At 39.6% G+C, this 25,998-nt stretch overlaps 1 protein-coding gene across 4 annotated transcripts in view; it reads right to left on the reverse strand.

Moving 5' to 3' along the window:
• The window catches only part of PRICKLE1 (prickle planar cell polarity protein 1), a 103,292-nt gene that overhangs the window by 24,574 nt on the left and 52,720 nt on the right, over positions 1–25,998 (reverse strand). The gene's annotated exons all lie outside the window — the stretch shown is intronic.

A 25,998-nucleotide genomic window follows, 5' to 3' on the forward strand; every position in this document is an offset into this window, starting at 1 on the left:
TATACAGCTGCACAAGCGCCCATTGTAACTGGGATCTAAAAATACACAAACAAGTTGCCATAAATAGAGCAGTCAAGTAAATAACTCTGTGGCCAATTTCTGTTATCTGTGCTGCAAAGCAAGGCAGCTGAGAGGCTGCTTTTTTTTAAGATACTTTTTTAAAGTGGCAGAGACAAAAAAAGTTGTGACTCTGGCAGTAGACTGGTTTGGAAATGGATTCAGACAACAGGATTTGTAATTCAAATAGACTCTGTTGGCCAATATAGATTCGTTTTGAAGACAGTTCCCAAACAGTTCTAACATTGAGCTCCTCTAGCCTTCAAGTTGTGTGGGGCTTTGTGGGAGGGTGGGGAGAGGAATTCAAAGGTTACCACTTTCCTCTGGGGAGCTGTGAAATTAACCATGAATACCTAGGTCAGATTTCCTTCTCCCTATTTCATTCTGTTTGGGCTTCCTCCAGGAAGTCATCAACTGACAGTATCTATAGGACAAATGTGCAATCAGTTATTGATTTAAATCAAACCCCAAACTATCACATCCTTATGATAAAGGGAGTATCAGCAGCCCATGCTTTAAGCCAAGTGGATCCTTTTGGAAACAGCTTTTAAAGGAGAGCTACACATTAGCCAAGGCCACGGAACCCTCCCAACTACAAACCATAGCAACACTTATCAGTATTAAATGTCAGCCATTGTAAGTGTGCTTCCTCCAAAGCAGTAACTTGTAAATACCGTTTGTTATATTTTCAACAGGTACTGTCAGCTTTATTGCCTATTGTAAGTGTTTTTAGTGATGAAGCCGTTTGGAGAAAGTTAAAAGCTTCCTACTAATGTTCAATCTGAATGCAACAGGCTTTAGTCTGGTCTGAAAGACATTATTATTGTCAAGGGTGAATTTATGCAGGATGAGGAGCAAGGCACCCAACCAGCATCCTTTTGTTTCAGCCTGGTGGAATATTCATTGCTTGCAGATTACACTTGAGAGGTGGCTGAGAAAGGAAGCCCAGAAATTCACAGGACTTGGTTGCCTCACCCCATCCTGGTCTCTGCTCTACCGTCACCTCCTCAGAGAGGCCTGCAACCTCCCTAATCTTAACTATCACCCTTGCTCTTGTCTGTGCTATTCGTCTTCATAGCACTCAGCTTTGCTTGACATTATGTGTCTGTTTGTTCATGTTTGCTGTCTTTGTCCTCTCCGAGAAGGTGGGGACCTTGGGGATTTGCTGCTGTATTCTCCACACTTAGAATCATGCCTGGGATGAAGCAGACAAGTTCCCATTAACATGAGTTAAATGAGTGAATGATTTTTGGACATTCTTCTCAGGCCCTCACAGCTACAACAAGTCACTCTGTGCAAGTCACTCTGTTTCTAATCTAAAACCAGACCGAACTGTAATGTCCTAACGGAGGAGACTATGATAGAAAAACAGAAAAACGCCAAGGACAGAGAAATAAAGAGCCAGCATTTGTTTGTCAAATGCCAGCCAGCCCTCTCGGGTCTGGAAAAAAGAGATAAAGTACAGAATATAAAGCAAACGTTGGTGCCATTCCTTAGTTCCCCTGTGATTTATATTTAGTGACCTTGAGGTCTTTTCTGCTCCTTGCCTCTGTCTTTTCATTTGTTAAACAGACCTGCTTTTTAGTTTTAAGAGTAAGAGTTGCTCTTGGTCTCAGACATTTGGAAGGATTTGTAACTAAATGCCAGCAGTCTAGGAAGAGTCTATTTAAATGTCTGGATGCCTTTAAGTTTCTTAATAGAAAAGAGAGATGGAGGGCCCTATTAGTCATTCAATGACATCTCACTCACCAAATTTGAGGGGCAGTTGGCATGTGTAATGTTGAGTAAGGTGACAACTTTAGTCTTCAGTGACAGCGTAGTCTAGTACAGCAATTTGGTTTTCTGACCATGGGTTGTTCTGACTAGAGGTAACTAAAGAATCACAAATGACTCCTGTACGTAGGATGTCATTTCTAATTAAAATGGTTTTTAAAATTAAAATAAAGAATCACAAAATCATACAATTGTAGAGTTGACAACAACCAGTGGGATCCTACGTCTTGTCCAGATAAAGAAATGAGATCCAGAGGAATAATCATAATAATTCTTCATGCTTTTTACCAAATTTGTTACCATTGAAAGTTTATGTAAAATGTCTGTCTTTCTTGTTAATTTTGAACATTTCTGTTGTACCTCAGATTGGGCAATGTAGCCTGGTGGGTCACTGAAGGTTTGCAAATTCTAGTTACCATTAGCTGAGTCTGTCGCACCCCCAGGGAAGGGCCCCAAGGCAGATAGCAGCTCTTCCCAGAGCTAACAGGCTTGACGGTGTTTTATAATAGGGTGCAGTTTTTCTAGGTCTCCAATTACTTTCCTTCCCCTTTGATTATATTTAAAGCAGTGTGATTAGAGAGCACTGGTTCTTTAACATTTTCTACACCCAATCCCTCTTTAGATTTACTACTCCAATCCTCCCAGCCACCTGTCCCTTCCCCCCATACCCCCCTCCTTTCTGAGGGGGGAAGAGCCTTGCTTCCCAGTACCCTGACCACTCGGTTTGGAGTTAGGAAACTTCAATGTCTGTTCTCTGTCAATTACTAGCTCTGTGACATCGGGGATAAATCACTTCTCTAAGCTTTAGGTTTTTCATTTCTGAAAAAGCTAGTGTTTGGGCTAGGTCAATGGTTAAAACTTTTGAGGAGGGAACACAATCCATTTTTCAACTAAAATAGGAATCTCAATATAGAAACAGTTGAAAGTGAAACTGGTCTGTTGAAGCTCTGGGATGGGTTCTTTCCAAACCCCTCCCACCACTACCTCCGTCGCCCCCCCATTCTTCCAAGGGGGCCCCCAGTCTCCTCCATCTCAAACTAGATGCTCCCAGAGGCTCCACTAGTTCTAACGTTTTCCGAGTCCCTTAAAACTCAACAGCTGGTTATGACACTAATACCAGACAGGTGTCTACAGCTGTGCTATGAAGAGTCTACAGGCCACGCTGGGTGGGAGAATGGTGTCAGGTCCTTTCAGACTCTTGTTCAGGGTTATAACTTCTGGTAAAACAGCCATCTTCGCCCACCCCACCCCTGTCTCCCAACTATTCTGAAAGACCCTTCCCCACCCCAGGAAATGTTTGCTACTTTTCATGGACAGATAATTCAACCGGTATTCAAGCATCTTGACCTTAAGTTCTTCAGCTTTCTCAACTCCTGTAGATCTGTGGTTGAACACAAACATTCTTAAGTCTTTATTACTAAAAAACTGCCAAAATGTTAAGAAATGAATAAACTTTCCAACAACTATTAAGAGATCTATACATGCAAGGATACCTAAGATCTATTAAGATGCAAAACTCAATATACAGTATGATCACATTGTTATAACTAATACTATATAGGCTAGTATATGCATAGCAACACTATTTAGAGGAATGGTAAATACTAAACCATTAATATGGTTTCTAGGGGAGGGCAGATTACAGAAATTTATATTTGTAAAATAAATGTATTTTCATGTTATTGATAACCTTTTTCTTTTATTATATAATGATCAAATAAAATTTTTGTAAACGGTTTAAGAAACAACAAAGAAAATATACTACAATATTAGTATGAGGGAGAAAAGTTCGGAAGCATGAAGTGACGGACCTACAACTAGAATATACAACTATGTACTGGGGAGTTTGGGGGAGAAAAAGAAAAAGAAGAAGAAGAAGAAAAGGCTATAGATGTTAGCTCAGGACCAATCTTTCAAAAAAAAAAGTGACATTCCTGATTTAAGTATTAGTTGATATGGGAAAATATATGAATACATAATTCTTCTCCCTGCTGTCTTCCTCTCAGTCACAGATTTCAAGAGTGACATCTCCGCTGCATTTATTTACAGTAATTTGGGAAGGGAGTGTCACCAGTCCCACCTTTCCATGGAGGCAGACATACTGACTGGAGCAGGAGCTGCTCCAGCTAATACCTCATGTTTCCATCCATTGATTCATTGGCAGCTTCTTTAGTTGAGTCAAAAGATATCTGCTGAAGGGCAGCACTATTACATCTAGACCCTTCCCCTAACTTAAGGACTTCTTGTTCTAAATTTCATACTCTATTTATATCTTGATTTATTTTTTAAAAATGCTTAGAAACATACACAAGATGAGTAGGGAAAAAATAATTTTATTTTCCAAAATACATAACAAACCTTGATACATTGTGATTAAATTATAGTTGAGGTGTGATTAAAATTCTAATATAGGAATAAGAGGAAATGTTGATCAATCAATTCTGGTTAGAAGGTGAGGATCAAGGAATTGTGAAGGTGGGGTGACCTTTGAGCTGGGCCTTTAAGGAGTAGAAGTATTTGATCGGGATAATTAATGGGAAGGAGCTTGGATAAGGAGCAGGGCCTAGTCCAAGTTGAGCCAATCAAAGCTTGAGGGCCAAAAGAGTGAGCAGCTCTTAGCTAACCCATGGGAATGTGATGGGAGCACAGGGAGATAGGAGGGAGGGGCTGGAGACAGTGCCCCAAGGAAGACAGGACCAAGCTGTGAATGGCTGCACATGCCAGAACCTCTAAGGGATTCTAGGGGCTACCTATGGGGAGTCAGAAGTTTAAGCAGAGAAGAGTGACATGATTATATCTATACCCTGATTAGAGGGGAGGGCGGAGAGAACAATGCAGGGAAATGAGATGGGAAGATCCTAGAAGCTGCCTCAGTACTCAAGGGCAGAGAAGACAAGACAGTGTGTCTGATGGCGAATAAAGCAAACTTGTGGTGGCCCAGTGTGTATGGTGGGGGTAAATGGGGTGCCAGATGGGGTGCTCACATTCCTAAATGAGCCAGCATTCCGACAGGTTACTTGAGAAAACAACCAACAGTTTGGCCCTGATGCGAGCTCTAACTTGAAACCACATATATTTTTCACTGCCCATGGGTGACAAGTCAAGGTAACCTGAAGGACTGACATTTATAAACTTTATCTTCCTATTGATATTCACCTTTAAAATAGAATATTGACAACTCCTAGTGTTAAAGAGCTCACGGTCCATCATTATAAAATCAACAGGCACATGATTTTCAGGTTGGAAGATAATCTATGTAGAAAAACTACTCAACTACCTACCCCCCACTGCGGAGATCAAAATGGCATGGAGAGTTAGTATGTTAAGTAAGGGTCTACTATCTAGCAGTTAGTGTTTTATACAAGACATCTAAATAATTAATAGTGCTTTGCCTTAATTTTAAAATTATACAATATTTGCTGCTTTATTTCAGAAACTACATGCTCAAAGCTATTTTGCTCACCTGTGTATTTTCTTATGTATTTAAACTTTCCACCACCTCTAAGATGGTCAGTTCTCCACATGGGAAAATCTGGGCCAACAAAGGCATGCCAGCTTTTAACACTGTCACTGTGTGCTATAACTGATCAAGGTGTTCTTAGAGAGGTGTCAGCAAAGAATTATTTCAAGCAGCCAGAAGCCTCCTGCCAAAAAGAAAAAGGTCAGCAGAGCTTTCCAAAACATTTCTTTATCTTATCTAAGATCCCAGTCCCTTTCTGCAACCGTGGGAATTTGAAGGAGGTGATTTTGTAGTGCAGACTGGTTTACCAGCTTTAATTAGATGTGCCAGGGCCAGGATTTGGAATTCAAATTGTTGTCTGGGTCTGGAATCATATAGTTCTAGATAAGTGATGGTCTTTGGATACAAGTTACAATGAATATTTCCTTTCTCCTTCATGCCTGGACCTTTCGTCTGTTGTACACTGAGTTTGCACTGCATTATAGAGGGGCTAAGGGCAGGATCATCTGTTTTGATTAGTGATATTTCGCAAGTGCTTGGATGCCCAGGCCTGGTCCATTAGGCACTTGGCCTGGTACATAGCGGATTCTCGGTAAATATTTGTTGAGTGGTGAATGAATGCCTTGTTTGGGCCTCCCCAGAACCTGACTGAGACCTTGCACATATTCAGCATTCCTATTTATATCTCAATTATCAGTCCTTTGATTCTGTTTTTCTTTATTTTTATTTGGATAAAAAAAAAAGTGAGTCAACTAATTTGAGATTCAATTTTCCAGTTTAATATTTAAAGGAATCTCATCAAATTTATCATTTAGGTCATTTGTTCTTTTTGGCTTATAAGATCTGATATGAACTCAAACTACCTGGCTAACTTGAGATCTCTTTAGAAAGCTCAAATTTCTAAAGCATGGGCTCCACCCACCTCGAAACCAATGTCCTCCTTCCTCATCGACTCCCAGTGTGGTTTTGGTACCACTGATACTCCGAGTAAGCCAGAAACCTCTTATCACAGACGCCTCCTTCACTCTAGGCGTCCTCCTTCTTGCCTACCCTCATTCGGTTAGTTATAAGATCTTTGTATCTTTTAAATTTTCTCTGTTGACTCTATATCCCTCCCTGCTACCGCTATGACCACGGCCTGCCCCATCTTCCCCACCCTAGGATACCACAACGGCCTAACTCATTTCCTCAGTTCTCCTCATCTCCACGTTCATTCTCCTTCACTTGATCACCACAGATCTGACTATGTCATTCTCATAGTTTCAAATCTCCTTTTCAAAGTTTTCCCAACACCTCCATGGGATAAAACTAGGCTTCTTTGTCATGAAGGTCCTCCATTTCAGGTCCCTATTGATCTCTCCAGCTCAATCTCCATCACTTGTCACAGTTCTCATTTGGCTCTATAATTGGTGGTTTCCAACCACAATGCTATTTCATGACCTTTTGCCTAATCCTGCTTGGCGCTGTCTAGCCACTTACTTTTGTTTGCCTGGCTAACTCTTACTTGATTTAACTCAGGGTGGGTCCAGGAAATGCTTCCTGAGGCCCCATTAGACCAAGGGCGTCTACGCTGTGCTCCCACTGTTCTATGACTTTCCTTTATTCCCAAGACCCCATCTTATTCAGGGCAGTCCTCCCACCAAAATTATTGCTTATCTTCTTTCTCAATCAGATATTCTCTTAAGTGGAGCTATGTGATTCCCTTCCTATGGCGCACAGCTTTGGGATGACCCAGGGGCTCAACTTTCTAGTCAACAGCTACACCAATAAGGATGGTCTATAGTCACTATTCTGGTTAATATTAATGTATGGAAGCGAGATATTTTCAAGCAATAGACCTTCTAGTGTTTCTAGCGCCTTCAAAGAGTTTTCCCAAATGCTTCCATTCTCCTTCTGTCAACCCATCCCAAACGGCTCAGTATGCAGCTATTTTCAGTGAAAACAGTGATGCTGGATCACCAGATTAACACAGACCACAGCAAACATGATATCTCCTCTTGAGCTGTCAGCTCATAATTTCCTGTATGTTAATCTTATCTATAGATTAGATGCTTCTGGAGAGCAGTATGTGTCCCCTTCTGTTATTTCACAGTGCTGAGCATAATAAGGATGACTTGATGGTGCAGACTTTGGTTAAATATGGTTAGTTTTGGTAAGGTGCAGAAGCCAGGACTACAGGAGTGGACTCTTCTCCAGTCAGTTGCATATGTACCACACCCTGAAGTGACATGGTCTATAGTTCCATATGCAAAACTGTCTGATCCAACACCCATTTACAGTGGTTCAAATCCAAACCTTTTTAAGATACAACCAAGTCATGAACAGCCCGTTGTGGACCACACTGAAGAATAATTTTTAAGACATAAAACTAAATGTAAAGTGATAGGGGATCTATAACATCAGGCTTAGAGTGTGTGGGATAGTGAAATTGGAAGTTAGGTTAGTCAAACACAATCCTCAGGCTAAAGGCGGAAGGGGCTGGTATAGATACTGCTTTTAAAGCAGAGCTTCTTATAAATGGCAAAATAAAGTGCTTTTGCTTCCCCCAACTTGTTCCTCAGCAATATCATCAAAGTAGGAGGAATAATTCTAGAAGTGGTGGAGTGGTTTTTTGTTTGTTTGGTGAGGAGGACTGGCCCTGAGCCAACATCTATTGCCAATCTTGCCAATCTTCCTCTTTTTGCTTGAGGAAGATTATCTGAGAGCTAACATCTGTGCCAATCTTCCTCTGTTTTTTGTACACTGCCACAGCATGGCTTGATGAGCGGTGTGTAGGTCCGTGCCTGGGATCCGAACCCCGCAAACCCGGGGCCGCCAAAGAGGAGTGTGCGAAGTTAACCACTATGCCACCGGGCCAGCCCCAAGAAGTTTTTAGTACCATATTATTTCATGTAGAAATGAAGCCATAATTGTTAGTCTCACTTAGGGGAGCTCAATGACAATATATTAGCTTTGCTGGTCTTTAGGACCAAAGAGTTGTGTACTCAAAGGAGTTGGACACCCCCACCCCAACCCTGGGGGATCCTCAGACAAACGAGACCCTGAGCTTTTTGAAGCAGTTCACTGTGCCATTTTAATTTCTATAGACCCAAAATCGTTTTATTGTCCAAATACAACAAAACTGGCCTGTCTTTGACGATCATTTATATAACAGTTTGCTCTGTTGCCTATTAGTCAGTACCAGTATCAGAGTGTACTAAGCTCTTAATCAAATAAGGGTACCATTCTTGGATGGTTCAGCAGCCTAAGCATCATCTCCTCAGCTTAAAGGCAGATGATGCTGAACAAAGGGCAAACCATGAGAACGCTTCAATTTATAGTTTGTGGGTGACCCATTCTACTGAACACATCTCACATGACATCCTGAAGGCAAAAGGCACTGAAATAATGCAGCCATTAATAAGCTTGTCAGACAAAATTGATTACAGCTCAACTCCCAGAACTATAATACATTACTTTTTTTTTTCTTTTAACTAATGTCCTTCAGTTTAGTTGCAGCAGATGAAAAAAAAAAGACAATAGAATTAATAATCTCTCTGGCAGCATTTCTGGGCAATTCTAGTTGCCAGTATGTCCCCCAACAAAAGTTTCTTGCAGATGAGCTCAAATAATAGGAGACTATTAGGACTCATATGACATCGCACACGCTTGTAAAGACAATCTGCTTGCTACTGAAGGGCAAACATTTTAACTTAACACAAACTCTAGTTCCAGTTTAAGACTGCTGATTGCATTGCTGCTTACATAATAGATCAAACCACAGTTCCATTCTCAATCATTTCTGAAGTTTTTAGCTTCTCTTTCAATAGATTCTAACAAGATTCCAGGAATCTCTGAAATGCTTCTCTCTACCTTTTGGAAAAGTATGTTTGGGAGGGAGAAGCAATTGAGTGAAGACAGAGTATCAACAGAAAATAGTTTTATGACATATCATGTTTTTAGGCTATGAAGTCAAAAGGTTTTTTGAAAGAACCCAATGATATGGTTAGACAACTCATTCAAATGAAGCCACCACTCAAAAGATAAAAGAGGAGGGCAAATTCGTACCCAAGCAACATTTATGATCATCTTCTTGTCTTTCCAAGAAACTTTAAAATGACTTTCTCGAACATGCAACTGACTGATCCCTAACAACACCTTTCATGAAGTGCAGTATTTTTTTTTTGCACAATTGGGCAAATTAAAATCTACAGAAAAACGCTTGTCACTCTGTTTCTCATGCCTAATTTAAAAAGTTCTTAGGGAGACTAAATATGATCACATACATGAATATCTGGGATCTTTGAAAGCCTATAATAGGAACCTCTAGGCATTACAATGCTGATGCTATGTAATAAATTTAATTTATAACAGAATTATAAGGAGAAAAAGAATTCGAGACAACTGCTAGTGTGCTATCTATTGCAAATTTTCTGTGCATTGTGACGAAAATATTCACTGTGACTATCAACACTGCTAGGAGAAATTAGGAGAAAGTGGGCTGGGCCTCTGCCATGTTAATCCTAGAAGCCAGCCAATAGGTATGGCAGCTATGACCCTCATGGGGTGGATTCCTGGTGGCAGTTTTGGTTTTGAGTAGGGGAGGAACTGACAGTTAATTTGCAGAAAAGACATTTACAGTTGTGTTTTGTTTCCAGATGGTTTTATGTTTTAGATAGTTCTTAAAGGGTAAATAGGGACTATTTAACCAGGGTACTTAATAGGTATGATTTTAAAAAAACTATTTTTTTTGCTTCTCTGCTTCTTTCTCCCTCCAACTATCAGGGACCCACATTTTACATTGGAATGTATTTTTAGGGCAGATAGGGAAAATGGGCCAAGTTTCAGACGTCCCTTTTCTCTATTTCTTTCCTTCACTGTAAGGTTTTCTTTATGGTGTTTTCAGTCTTAGGTTTCCATAACCTCCTAATGCAAAACAGGCTACGAAAAGCAGTGAATATAACAAACCACATGTTGCTTTTCGTTTTGTGAGGAGGAAAAATCCAGCTTACAAGAAGACTCTGCAAACTTAGCAGTTAACTGAAATTAAAGATGTTTTAAAGATTTCTTAACCCCAGTCTTGGCCATCTTGTAATATTTTAAAATATAAACTGAAACACATGATTATGATAAACTCTGATTTTACTTAAAAGCAAACAGAAGATGTTAAGACCATGGATAATAATTTACAAAATTAATTTTGACTTAGGAGGTGATCTGAATATTTTCACCTAGGCCAAAGATAAGAGATACAAGAAAAAATTAACTTTAAGGATTTCATTGTGAAATTGACACGAGTGCATTCTGAACCCTGGATTAACAATCTATATCTGGGCTTCCAGAGACTTGCATAAATTATTCAAAAATTTTATGGCTCAATTCAGCTGTCAAAGAGAAGAGCCTTTTGACAACACTTCACACCTGTTACTTATCTAGTAAAGTCCTGGCCTTAGTTACTCCCACCTGGGATGAGCATGTCCAGACTTCCCTCACACTCATTTTACACAAGGGGATGGATTCTTTGGAGTGCCCAGTAGTAAAGAAATTAAGACACACTAAAATCCCTGGAATTTTCCCAAAATAGACTATCACAATACAGATCTTCACCAAAGTAACCACTGAGAAAGGAGCACAGACCTTATAAAACCATCACAAGAGATGGTCTATTTACTGCTTTTCAGTGTAACACACACACACACGAAACAAACAATTAAGAGTCACTGACTTCACTATCTGTTTTAAGGAAAGCAGTATGCAACCAAAAATAAAGGGAAAGTAACAGAAATTACGTAAGTTAATTCCTCTTCTGGGTCTTAGAGGTGTAGGAAATGTGAATGCCTGAAATCCATACACATGAGAAAATTCCTAGCAGCTGGGGTAATTCTCAGCTGTGGGAATCTCTGCTTTACCCCCACACCTTCTTCATACCCTCACTCAACTCACTTCATGAAAGGATGAAGGCTAGGTCAAGCTGAGCTTCCTACAACCTCCACAAAGTCCTCCCTGTGGTCCTCTCATCACCAAATCTGCATATAATTCCAAAGGAGGGTCTGGTTATTTAATTACGTGACAAAAGGGATTCTGGGGAAAAAGAGGTTTGAGACAAACATCTAGTTTAAATTCTGACTCTGTGGCAAAAAAAAAACAGAAACAAAACCCCACTTCCTCACGAAAATCATACATGGGATTTTAGACGTTCTAAATAATAATCACACTGAAGTGTCAATTCTGCTGATGGTTTCAAAAAAAGGAGACGAGATCTGAAGAAAAGTTGGGTCCTAGGAAAAGTCACCATCCTAAAGTATGAGGGTACTTAAAAAGCAGGGAATGGTAAAAGTTGAACACAGGTTTCTGAAAACAGAGCCAGAGTGAGCTGAGGCACCTCTCCTGGACAGGAGTCCTGGGAGTGGTGCCAGGAAAGGAAACTTCTTCTTCAGGGAAATTTAGTGGGCAGAGCACAAGAAAATCGCTCAGTTATAATTCAAGGGTCTTTAAGGAGAATATTCTGATGGGGAACAAAAGGGCAGCTGCCTCCAAAAAAAGCCACATTTAGTGGGCAGGAAATCTGAATGGAAAGAGGGTCACTCTGAAACTGACTCCACAGTGGCATGCAAGCAGGGTAAGTACATTCTGGAACTACACTGATGCAAGCTGGGCTGTGTTGAAAATACTGAATGACGTTTGTATCAGTTAGAAGTCTATGGTTGTAAGCAACAGAAACCAAACTACTTTTAAGGAGAAAAAGGGTGAGGAGTGATCATTTACTGGAAGTATACAGAGGTGTCTCAGGCGACACAAGGCAGGAATGTAGCTGAGCTTCAGAAAATGACTGTGATTCAGAAATAGAATCCCTCAGAAACCTAGGCAGCATTCTTCCTCCAGTCTCTCTCTGCTTCTTTCTGGTTAACACTTCTGTGCTTCTCTCCTCACAGACAGGACTTTGTGGCTCCTCAGTCTATGAGGTTAAAAAATGGCCACCTCTCCGTTTTGGGGTTAGAATCCAACATAACTGCCAAGGGCCTGCCCCTTGACCACGTATCCATGGGGATAGATGGGTTTGGATTGAGTGTCTGTGTTTTGTGGGTCACAGGCCAGTAATTCCCAGCGAAGCTGGAATTGTTTTGTCGTGCACAGATACTCCAAAAACGTCTGCCATATGGATTTAAAAATTCTCTTTGTAGAATGGAGCAAGAGTACTTGCTATTAGATATTATGAATGGGAATTAGGTTGTCCATGTTAATAGTGATCAAACAGAAATTGATGCTGAGCTGGCTGGCAATGTAAGAATCACCTGGAAAGCCTAAAAATATATAGATGCCTGGACCACACCCCTATACATTTTGATTCAGTTAAGTCTGAGTGAGGACTCAGAAATTTGCATTTCACACAGTCTCCCTACATAACTGCAGTTTGTGACCGGGCTTGGAACCATTTGTCTATAGACACTGTTCGCTTTGGTTACGAGCTCTCCTAGGAGAGTAGTAAATCTGTCGAATGATAAAGAAGAGCTGCTTTAAGTTTTCATTGAGTAGTTGGTCAACGCGAAATTCTACCTGGACGCTCCAAGCTCTTAAATATTGCTCATGAAGCAGCCATGCTGATGAGTAAATCTCAGATCTCTTTCATGAAAGTTCTAAGAGAATAAATGTCATTTTAGGGATTTTAAGATCTTAGTTATAATGTCTTTCTCAAGTGAAAGTTAATTTCTCTTTTATTATATTAGGTGAAACTATTCTTTTGGTGTGGCTTGTGGTGCTGGTTTTAATCCACACAACTTTTTAAAACTATGGTTTCTCACGAATGCTAGTGGAACATGTTAAAAAAGCATGAAATGAAAAATTTAGAAATTAAGGCCATTTTACATCTAATATTTAAACCCATTATTTTGGGGACATGCAATGCTTAATTTTAATTATGCATAGTTTCTGCAATTTTCAACACATTTCCTATGCATAAGCTCCACTTTCATGAAGCTTTTGAGGCAAGTGTTGCTCCCACTGATGTAAATTAACTGCTGTCCTGCTGGGCAGGGCTGTTGAAGCTTGAAGGCTGCTGGGCAGCTGCTGTCTCCTTGAGTTCTGAGTGTTCATTAGCGTCCCAGCACATGGACACATAGCAGGCAGATCACATGTCATTTGAGGGCACAGCAGATATTTACTGAAAATACTAAGCAGATCAAGTTGTGTAGACAAAGTAGAAAAATACTAATCACACGACCCTCACAAACATAAGCTGGGAAGGTGTTTGAACCCTTTTGAATTAAACAAACTCACTGGGACAGTACTCTCTTGGCAGAGGATAGAAGAAGTTTCCCCTATTCCACAACTTGCTATTTGCCCCAAGTGACAACAACAAACAATTCCATCTGTTTACAATTGTATCTCTTGCTCTTCTCTGCTATGGTATTCTTCCTTTCTTCTTGCACCAATTCTACAGCTTTTCTCTTGCATGTCTTCTAATTTGTCTTATTGCATGGAAGAAATTTTCTTGAGCTATTATATTACTGTAAGGAAGAATTCTGGGGAAACTAACCTCTGATCGCCATCACACCATCAATGACGGTGGCATTGCGCTGAGCGGCAGCAGAGCCTAAATGACCTTGACGGACATTTCCAAAGCCAGTGCATCTGTGTTGATTTAATGCAGAGAAATCAAAGATGACTATGGTGAGTCATGTGATAGATGATACATAAGTTTATCACCGGGTTGAATCACAGTATTGACAGTATTAATTTTTCCTCATTAGCCAGAGAACAAGGTAAAGATACACCGAAGGATACACAGGAGGGTAAGATTGCAACTTCTGTTCCTGTGTGATTTCTATCAGGGTATAAAATGCAGTTATGTCAATCTCATTCAAATTAATCCATCAATTTGTCACTTTGGGCTTTTACAAAAGTTAACCGTATAAACAAACGAAAGTGAACATATATTTTAATGATGCCTGAGAACACTGCTTTTACATTTTTAAAAAATCATGAAAAGATAATAATCCTTTGTAATGGTTAGAGTGGAAAATAAAAAGAATGGAGAGTGTGGCTCTGAGGAGGAAGGAGGGAACAGGAAAAGGGGAAGGGGTGGAATGTTGGCCCTAGCCTAAGTATTTTTATAAAGGATCCTCCATACTCACACTGCTTAAGGGCACTATGAACTTTATTACATGGCAATAATCTTAGCACAACATACTTTCCTGTTAGAATATCCTGTACCATTACCTTGAACTTTTTTGGCTTAAAATTGAACTGAACATTACGTGTAACGTAATTTCCACAAATGAGCTACTGTTTGGGGGGAAAAAAAAGGCAAGTGGTAATAAATCTGTAAATCCCTACAGCAGTTTTTAGGATAACTTTATTGGTCTGGGCTCAACAGTTTTATACATGGGTATACACCATAGATGAAATGAGAAATGTAAAATTCATCAGCGGAACTCATTGATAAAGCGTGGTTGCGTCAACAGCTTTATTCTTTAGAGCTTTATTTATTATTTAGAGAGCTATTATAAACAGCTTTACTCTTTCTTTCTTTGTTGAAAGGGAAAACAATAGGTAGAGAAATTTGCTTTAGGTTAAACACATGGGAAATATCTCAGAATTGCCTGGCTTCAAACACAGATGGGCAGAGTGGTACCGAAAGCAGCGAAAAGGAAAAGGAGGATGGATACAGATGTGGAGCGGTGTCCTCTTTCAGGCTCCTCCGGAGATGCTGGTGCTCCACTCTGAGTCTGGGAGGGACGCTGAGGAAGGGGCTAGGCAATGTACTTCTGCTCCTGCCCCTCACTGGCTGGAAGACCTCACCCCTCGGGGCCTCAGTTTCTCAACCACGAAATGGTAGATGAGCTCTAAGCTCTTTTGGCTGTGAAATCCTGTCATTTTCTGAGTCTTCAGTCTCAAAAAGCTAGGAATGGAGGTCAGCTGTATACACAGGAGCCCCTTTAACCCAAAAGACTGTTTTAGAACTTGTTGCTACACCCCGGAGTGGTGAAGTAGAAACAATTGCACGTCTTCCCTTTGAGGGCAGCGGCCTGCGGGCGGTGGGCCTTGCTCTCACAGACAGGACCACAGACAGCGATGGGCCTGAAAGTCTGTGCAGCCCCACGGACTCTTTTTGTCTCTTTGGAGTTCAGACAGTATAAAACTTCAAATGAAAGTTCTCAGACATGTACCCTAAATTCCCATCTCATCTGCAGCTCCTTAGTCTGAAATGGAAAGTTCTATTTCGGGAAACTGTCTAGAAATGCATTTAGGCTAACATGAAAGAAAAGTTGGAAAGCAAATTTGAACAGAAAACATGGAAACTCTCAAAGAACTGTTGAAAAAGGAAAATGAAATTCTTCCTTTAAAGCACATTCCAGAATAAAGTTCTAAAGGACTTAAAAAGAATGTTCCCATAGCACCTGTCACTTCCCTACCATATTCTGTTCACCCTTTAATGATTTGTTTGATGTCTGAGGTCTCTGCTGGGCTGGAACACTTGTGAGAACGGAGAACAAGTCAGCCTTGCTCAGTCCTGCATCTGAGAACTAGCCTAACACCTGTCACACGGTAAGGGGTTTGTTGAGTGACCGAACGGCTGAATGATGAAAACAACTAATTTTATTAGAATATCCAAGACGTAGAACGCTCAGGATATTAAAATATCAATTAAAAAATGACTACCATTTATTGTTTTTCTACTTCCTGTTCTACCAATGACCTTTCCTGAGAAATAATTCATGCCATTTGGTCTGAAGGATAATCAAGATCATTTTTGCAGTCAGAAAGCATAACATTTTCTTGAAAAAGTCTTTAAATGCGTTTCATTTGTATTTTATTCCTGGTATAATTAATCTTTTTAAATTAGTCAACAAATGAATTCCCCAAACTGATGCTATTTGCCCAAAAGTCTTTATCGAGACCGGCAATTGGAAGGTTTGCATTTTTTTAAAAAAGGAGCCCATATCCTAGTTGGTGTCATGACAGAAGAGCTTGAAGACCCTTTATTTACATGCCTAGGAATGACACTAACCTGCTCCCTTAAGAGCTCTAATAAAAAGTTCTGTGATAAAAATGCCAAGGCTTACTTATCTTAAAAGATTCTTCCTAGTTCAAAGGGTCAGTTTCACACCAGGGTCCCAAGTCTTATCAGCTGTCTCTTCAGAGCCTTTCCATTGTAAAACAAAGGATTCCTCCAACTGGCATGACAATGGTACAATCACCAGACACTTCAAAAGAAGCAGGCACGGCCGGCAGGATGCCCTGAGTTGCCCCTGACTGCGATGTTTACACACACATTCCAACAGCTCCTCCCACAACAAAGGACAGGCAGGATGGTCAAGGGCATTGTGCCTGCAGAGTAGTCAAGGACTCTCTCTCTTTACCAACAAAGCCAGGAGGGAACATCAGTTTAAACACCATTTACTCTAAACACCATGTTCTCAAAAGACAAGGTCTCATTACCCTACCAGGGCGAGGAAGCTGCTGGGGGAATGGAAGCTGAGCATCAGGGGTTGCATCCTCAGCACATAATGAGAGAGAGAGACAGAGAAAGAAGTATGTCTGCAGATAACCCAGAATAATCTGCAGGTGTCCACATGCGTTTTGCAGATGTAGAGAAAAATAAGAATGAAAGACTATCCTGGCTTGCAGGATGCAAAGAGAAGGCCTACAGGCCTACAGGTCTGAGGATAACGGAAGTATTTACTGACTTCCCTCTGAGGCTCTTGCCTTGTGGTGGGGGCTCTGATCTGTTGGCCTTGTTGGTTTAACTTCCCTGAAAATCAAAACCAAATACATACTTTCCCAAATCAGATGCCACAGGAGAACGGGTATGGAAATCCAGTATCTGTGAAAATGACTGGAAAAGCTTACCCTTGAGGGGCCCCAGGCCTTTCGTGGGGATATGTATTAGACATGTGTATAAATAGTATTATTTCAAAGAAACCCAGGCACCTAGATGCTGCAGGAGGCCAAATGGGCAACAGCTTGATCTCTTCTGGATCAACAATTAAGTTAAAAAGTTTTCTTTCTTCGTCAAAACCTGTGCTTGGTACATTCCAGGATATCAAGAGTGTTTTAAAAACAAGCAACCTCCCATTCTTATAGGGAATCCTTTGTACTTTGCAAAGAGCTTGGTGGCCTTGTTAAAGACCGCTAAGACTGAGGCTCTGCATCGCTTCTCCTTTCTCCCCTCACGGAACCAGCCTCCACTGGGCTGGTGCTACGCAGGCAACCCTGTCCTAGTTCTTTTCAAGTTTCTTTCTTTGCTTCAACCCCAACAAGGTGTTTGAATGCCCAACAGGATGATCCTACTACTAAACCAAATAAAGAGTTCAGACAAAGTCCCCAGAGAAGCACAGATTTGTTTCCTATCAAGAAATAATTTCAACAAGCATTTTAGAGTGCCTATTATGTATTCATCCCATTTAAAATTGCATCCCCCGCTCTCTCTCCGCCCCACACTCCTCATCTCTCTCTCCTGAGTTATTTATCTGCCTAGCACCTATCCCCCATCTCACAGACCACGTATTTTATGCAAACATTTTGTTTGGCCACTGCCTCCGTCCCCATGCCCCACACTACTAGAATGTCAGGTCCAAGAAGGCAAGGATTTCTATCCATTTTGTTCACTGATGTAGCTCAGAACCCGGAGCATAGTAGGCACTCAATTAATATTTGTTACATAAATGGATATAAGAAACTGTGCTGGACACTGGGGTGTAAAGATGAGTAAGAGCTGCATTTTGCCCTGAAGTAACTCATTCTCACCTCCCTGTACTTATATATCTTCAAGGCTTCCCTCATTTTTTACGTCCCTCTTAAAGCTTTAGTTTGTCTCTTTTTAAAAATAATTATACAATAAAACATGGATACAATCTCGTTGTATATTAGGAAGCTATTCAATTTACTATACACAGTAGCCCCAAGACTATAATCATTCCAAGATACATTTGTTGCCTTTCAAAATCCTTTGAGGCGTCATCACTGTAATAAAATAGTCCAACAGTTGTACGGTATACAAATATATTCCCAAATCATGAAACATTAATGATCTAATAAAAGCAATTAGTTTCAGGTTGCAGCAACTGAAACTATGTCTTCTATTCTGGGACTTAAGAACCTTTTATTTTCTGCATTTCAAACTTTCCTCTGTGTGTGCTGGGAAACTATTAAATGCCCCTCAGATAATTCTCTTTTCTCATGGTTATTCAGCGGAAGACGAAAGATCATCATCTATTTTTTTTTTCTGAATCTCTTGTCAGTGCTCCCATAAGAAATAGTTATCCAAATACAGCTTAATTATTGTTACAAAAGAATGATTTCACTAACACATGCAAGCCAACAGAAACACCTTGGGAAACTCAAGGGCTGATGAGCTAAAATTAAATCTGAACAATTTATCTATCATATGTTGTCAAAGGTATTAAATTGCAAGATCCATATTACCAAACTAAAATGAGAACAAAGTTTCTTCACCCATCCTGGCCTATTCTTTTTTTTTTTTTTAAGGAAGATTAGCCCTGAGCTAACGTCCGTGCCCACCTTCCTTATATTTTATATATGGGACGGCTGCTACAGCATGGCTTGATAAGTGGTGTATAGGTCCGCACCCCGGATCCGAACTGGTGAACCCGGGGCCGCTGAAGCAGAGCATGTGAATTTAACCACTAAGCCACTGGGCCAGCCCTTGGCCTATTCTATTATTAAATTTCTTTTTAACATTTAATTTTATTGAAATTATACAAGCACACAGTTCAAAAATTCAACAATTCTAACAGGTTTGTTTTGAAAAATAGCTGTCCCCTGCTTCTCCCCTTTTCTGCTTCCCAAAGGCAACCATGCTCAGCTCTTTTTACTGATTCTTCTACTGTTAATCGCCACTTCTCTAGATAGCACAGAGATATTACGACTTCAATTTCTTTTTCTTTATTTTTTAGTGCATTACCTGTTTACTTCTACTCTCACTCTATCCCATGTACCCTTTCATGGGAGGTAGTTGAAACCTTGCATCTACCCTTAACTTTACATGATATTTTAGCGGACTACTGAATTCTAAGCCAAAACTGATTTCTTCTTAGAATTTTGGAGGCACTGATCTGCTGTCTTCTAGCTTCCGGTGTTGCCATTCTGACTTTTCATCCTTTCCATGAGACAGGTTTTTTCCCTCTCTGAAAGGTTGTAGGACCTTTTATGCACCTAGCATTCTAAAACTGCCTGATGATGTACCTTGGTATGAGTCTATTTCCAAATACTGTAAAGGGTACTTGATGGGCCTTGTAATCCAGAAATTCACGTCCTTCAGTTCAGGAAAATTTATGCAGTTATTTCTTTGACGATATTCTTCCCTCCATTTTCTCCTCCTATTTAAACGTTGGATCCCTGGACTGGACTTCTAATTTTCTCATCTGTTCTCTCCTATTCTCTATTTCTTAGTGCTTTTATTTTACTTTCTAGAGATTTCCTATATTGTAGCTTCCAAGACTGCTAGTGAATGGTTTTCTGTTTCTTCTCTCTTGTTTTTAATTTCCACGAGCTCCTTGGTTTATCCATGAAGCTTCCTTTTTTTGTAGTATTCTGTCCTTGTTTACTTGGTAATAGATTATAATGGTATTTATTTAATTTAATTATAATGGTATTCTCCTTTCTCAGATGATATTAATGATACATATTTAAAGTTTTCTTCACCCTGTGTACTATCTGTTTTATCTTTCTCTATGTTCATATCACGTTAGATATTTCTTCCAGTGTCTGATGATCCTTGGCTATCTGTTCATATTTCAGAGTGAGACACTAAAAAGCTGATTGGAAGCTATTTGTATTTAGGAGGATGGGGCCAGGAAAGGGAGTTTTTTGATTCTGTCTTCACTGTAGACTAAGATAATATAAATTGGGCTGTTTCCTTGGGGAACCCTCAAAGTCAGTATCTTTAGTTTCGTTTCATCTTTTCCCCTGTTCTGGCTAACCAGATTCTCCAGGGAAGACTCCCCGTCTCCTGCCTACAGGGTGTTACCTGGCTGAATGATGTGGAGGCCATGTCAAGGTGAGTTACCTGGTTCCTCTGCTTTTGGTTAGGGACCCCTCCCTCAACCGTGCCTGGCATCTCACCATCTAGAGGGCCTCTGTTCTGCCCTCACTAAAGGATAAAGCTTCTTGGGGCTTTTGGGAGTTTTATGGTATAACTCAGGTTGCTTCTCAACTTTATTCACTTCTAGATTAGGATCTGCCGCCCTTGGGTCTTCTAAGTCAGTTACCAATTATCCTGTTTCCAATCTCCAAAATTTGTTGTTATTTTCTTCTTTCCCATTCTCTTCATCTTTATGGGTTATCTTCTTTTTAAAAAATAATTTATTTACTGTCATTTTAGTGAAATGTGGAGAGAGGACAGAGCTAAATGCATGTCTTCAAACTGCCATGTCTAACCAGAGGTCCCTATTTCATTTTTTCCCACGGGCTGGTTTTTAAGGCCATCCCCAAACACCAGCTGTCCTGCCTCCTCACAGGTCGAGGACATCTTGCAGTCCTTGAGGTCTGAGTTTGAAAGGAGAGGAGAGGAATATCAGTAGATAAAAGTCAAATGTGTTTCTAAATACTTAACTCGGCAGTTAACAAGAAGAGTGGGGTATTTTCTTTGGTAGTCTGAAAGATGTTTTTTCTATATAATAAATGGATTTCTTTCTGCACCCCAGATAGGCATGAATTTCTGGAGTTTGATGCCCCCGTTGAAAGGTTTCAGAATGTCTCTTTTAGCCTTGAGTTTGTAATATCAAAAATAACAGAATTTAAATTCTGTTAAACAATGCCTTCATTCCATGAGCAAAAAACCAGATTTTACTGTAAAAGTGAGCTAAATTAAAAGCATCAGAAATTTCTGAGGACAGATACTTTGATAACACTATGATTACTTGCCTGCTAACAAGGAAAACTTTTTATACCCTGGAGAATTTCTAATTTTTTTCAACTGAAGAGACTTTCTCTAATAAGTGCAAACAATAAATATACAACATGCTGAAATCCATATGTTGTGGATTTATTTTTTACTGAAGCGAAGTTATTTAAGTACTAACACTAACAACAGCTGCCAACTTAATTTGAAAGTGTTAAAAATAGCTCAGTGGTCTTTAATTTTCCTATATTTGTCTTTGCATCTGTCTTCCAATTTCAAAACTAAAACAATATTGAATTCACTTATATAAAAGTTATAAGATGAATTTTAATCCAATTTTTATTTAGAACTGAGCTATATTCAATATTAGCATCCAGTTAAAATGATCTTGAAATTTACTTGGCAGTATCTACAGATTGAGGCAGGAGTAACATATCTTACGTTTCTCAAAAAAACTAGCAATAGTATCCCTATAGCCTTCTGATAAACGGTAAACTGCAACTAACAAGATAATCTTGGAACCTTGGTTCCTACGGCAGCTTTGCCACTCACTAGCTGTGTCACCTCCCTGTGCCTCCATTTCCTCTTCTCTCAAATGGGGGCAATAATAGCACGTACATGATAATGTTGTTGCTGTGGGTGAAGTGATAATACTTACAAAGCACCATGCCTGCCGTGAAACGCACTGTGGCTTCATAATTGGCAATTCTCTGCTTTATTTAGGAAAGTCAGACTTGAAATGAAAAATGTCTTCAACAGGACAAATTCTTTTTTTTTCTTGAGGAAGATTAGCCCTGAGCTAACTGCTGCCAGTCCTCCTCTTTTCACTGAGGAAGACTGGCCCTGAGCTAACATCTGTGCCCATCTTCCTCTACTTTATATGTGGGACGCCTACCACAGCATGGTGTGCCAAGCCGTGCCATGTCCCCACCTGGGATCCAAAGTGGCGAACCCCGGGCCGCTGAAGTGGAACATGAACACTTAACTGCTGTGCCACTGGGCCGGCCCCCAAAATTCTTTCTTTTTAATACTTTTTTTTTTCCTTCCCCAAAGCCCCAGCACATAGTTGTATATCCTAGTTGTAGGTCCTTCTAGTTCTTCCAAGTGAGCTGCTGCCGCAGCATGGCTACTAAGAGACCACCGGGAACTGAATCCAGGATGCCAAAGTGGAGCTCATCGAACTTTAACCACTAGGCCATCAGGGCTGGTTCTCAACAGGACAAATTCTTTTTTTTTTTTTTTTTTCCTACTTTATCTTCCCAAACCCCCCATACACAGTTGTATATCTTAGTTGCAGGTCCTTCTAGTTGTGGGATGTGGGATGCTGCCTCAACGTGGCCTGACAAGTGGTGCCATGTCCGCGCCCAGGATCCGAACCCTGGGCCGCCGCAGCAGGGCGCACGAACTTAACCACTCGGCCATGGAGCCAGCCCCAGGACAAATTCTTAAACAGCATTATTCAGAGAACTAAACTGTTGTCTCCACTGTGTTGTTAATAGGCATTTACTAAATTTTTAGCACATGCTTTAGACTTTTACCAGATAGAAAAGATACTTCAGACCTTTGTGGCTTGATGTACTTGATCAACTCCGACCTTTTCTCTGATCTTGGTGAGTGAATATGGATGAATGGTGGTGATAGTAACAAAATAGCCTTCTTACACTTAGTAAAATGGCCTAGTCTTCTGATTCATCCACAGCTGGATGAATATTTACAGACTGCTCTCCATAATTCTAGACCAGCGATGGGGTAGGTGAGTAAACACCTCTAGAAGGAGTGGCTAAAAGGGGTGGGGTGAAGTTGGGTAGCCTGAAAACAAACCAGAGCTCTGACCTATGACTTTGATGTTTTAATCCAATATTTACCTTATTTAGCAATTTAAATAACATTAAAGGAAGACCTATGTGTTTCAGCAACATATGCATGTGCTTTAAAAAATAGTTGAAAAATACTGATCTAAACCAGAATTTCTCAATCTTCCTTCTTCCTATCAGTAGCAGTAGCCCAGGATGGTGTTTTTCAACCCATAACACACCCTCCCCCCAGGCTCTGATATGAATGACATGGCCTTGCTGTAACTACTGCTTTATGTGGGATAACCATATGTCCCATTTTGCTCTGGAAAAATCTTAGTTTGTGCCTCCTTTTCAGGTAAAACTGTTGACAGCACCTTCTTTCACCTTCTCAAGTGTCCAGGTTTGGAGGATAAATTATACAGTCACTCTGTATCTATGGATCACCAGCTCTAAGGTGGATCTGGAGTCATGGAAGTAAGAGAGTTACATGGAATCTTCACAGGAGAACAGATGTGTCCCCAGTACACAGTGGCAACCGAACCTCTCACCATACTTTTCCAACATAACCTAAAATGTGGAAAAGATAGACGTAGGTCCTTGGTGGTCAATGTACCTCAGAAGAATATTAACAGATAGTGGACTCTGGAGTAGGACAGCCCTGAGTTACACAGCTGACTCTCCCATTTACTAATTTCATGATGCGGGGAAGTCTTTTCATTCTGTCTTAGCCTCATTTTCCTCAAATATGCAATGGAAATGCCTTCACCAAGTTGTGATGGAGATTAAAGAAGATGATGCATGGAAAGTGCTTAGCACAGTGGGAAGATACTGTGAAAAAGATCAATGCCAAATGGTCTATTATACTGTTTTAATTTGACTGAGGTTTCACTCTAATTTATGTATTATCTACATTAACCTAAAAAATACATTTTCAATTTGAAAGGCTTTAACTTTAAAAAAGTTCTTTAATTCAGGCAGAGCATAAACTGTTGATTGAATTTGGTTGGTTAACAATACAGTGAGCTATTGCAAATGCCATAATCTGAATGTAAGGTTCAAAGAAATTTTAAGATGTGCACAATTTGAATCAGACATAATGTCTTGATGTGACAGCGTGTGCTTACATCTACTGATAGAAGGATAAATTTAAAGATAGAACTTGTAATCTATTTAGGCAATTTATATTGCATTAATATATATATAGATTACATAATTGAAAGTCCAAAGAACGATGGCAAAAAACTTTAAAACCATATTTTGAGGAATACTATATTTCTTTACTAATTATATATTTAATGGATGAAGGGAAATACCTTTAAAATTAAAATGTAATTCAATTTCAAAATGGTTATGAATAGAACACAGTTAAAAGTGATGAGTAGAAATTAACCAATCAGCTAAAATTCAGAAGAAATGGTCTTGCAGTCTGTCCTTTTTCTCCCAGCACTGAGAACGTCTCCTACGAAGGCCATATACTATATAAATAAACAGTGAAGAGTGAGACAATTACCCTCAGAACAACCTAATTTGGTTTTAGTTCCCTAAATACTTCAAGTGAAATCAGGGATTTTTAGGACTGCCATTTTCTACTTTGCTTAGACAAATAGAATGATGTGGAATTAAGTAATCGATTTGCAATACAACCAGATCAAAGCAGGGCAAGTTTTACTGATTTTTTTCCTCAGAGAATTCAGGCTGTATCTCAGTCTCAAAATTTGTAAGTTTGGTATTATAAATCTGGTGTCTAAATTATATCACAGCACAGTCCACAGAATTACCAGCTAATGTACCAAGAGAAAGTATACTTATCTGAAAAATGTGTCTTATTTTAATAAATCTAACATATAGTCAAAAATACTCTAAAAATTTGAAAATCAAAGCCGTGTACATCTAGCAGTGTTTGGGCCTTGATCATATTAATGCTCCTTTCCTTAGCATCCCATGTGGCATTCTGCCATCAGAAAGCCACCACTGCATCAAGTAAGTTTTATTACTTTGTGGCTGGACAAAGTTTTGGTTTTTTCCATTAGCAAACAGAATCTTACCTTAAAGCAAGAAATTGGCAAAGTTATTTTTAAAGTGGATATGTTACATAAATTTGATCTTAAAGGATCTAGGAATTTTCAGTGGATTCTCATGAAGAAAGCAAGCTTTATGCTACTCCATCCATTTTATCCTTAGCCACTTTGATATCAAGACTACCCATACCCCAAAGCAGTTCATTTAGTTCAAAAAGAGTTGCTTTTTTTTTTAATCCTCTTTAAACTTGGAATAGGTATTTAAAGGTTAACCAAGATGCCCATTTTCTGAATTTTTCTCGTCTAATTTACACAGGAGCAACTCGAATTTTGAACAAGGCACAGGAAACTAGGTCTTTTCATGCCTACTTTGCAAAGAGGTCATCTGATAATATTTCAACAAACTATTTTTCACACTAGTACATTTGTTCTCGACCTTGTTTAAAACAATAGGCTGATGTTAACCATTTCTCTTGAGTCTTGAAACAATCAAGAAAGGAAAGAAGGGAAACTGGTAAAGGCAATGAATTTTCACACACACGTCTTTTGCATACTCAGTATTTCAGATACTCAAGGCAAGCCCAGTTACAAATCAGAGCTCTCCTGGTGTATGAATGGGTAAAATTCTGGGGTCACATTATGTAGTATGGGTGGAAATACATCTATAAACACAGTCAGAACAGGTGATTTGGATAAATCTGCAACTTTTATCCATATGCAAACTTATCCAGTAAGACTTTCCTATTCCATAGTCACTTGAAATTAAGCCTTGTCAACCACAAGTTTCAGGATAAAGACCTTTGATGTCAAACACAGCATTCTCAAGCAAGTTTTTATTAACTAGGCATTTTATAAATACTTTTTATCTTCAGAGTACCAAACACAGTACCCATCCCAGCTAAATAGTAAGTGCTTAGGAACAACTGTGTTGAATTAATTTATGACCCTAAACATTTTTTCCTCTGAAATATATTTTAACACTTTAATTGAATTGACCATGGTTTCATTGAGCTAATCAAAGGCACTTCCTATCTTTAAGCTAATTTTATTTCC

The sequence above is a fragment of the Equus przewalskii genome, chromosome 5, assembly GCF_037783145.1.
Source record: "Equus przewalskii isolate Varuska chromosome 5, EquPr2, whole genome shotgun sequence".
In the NCBI taxonomy this organism is placed as follows: domain Eukaryota; kingdom Metazoa; phylum Chordata; class Mammalia; order Perissodactyla; family Equidae; genus Equus; species Equus przewalskii.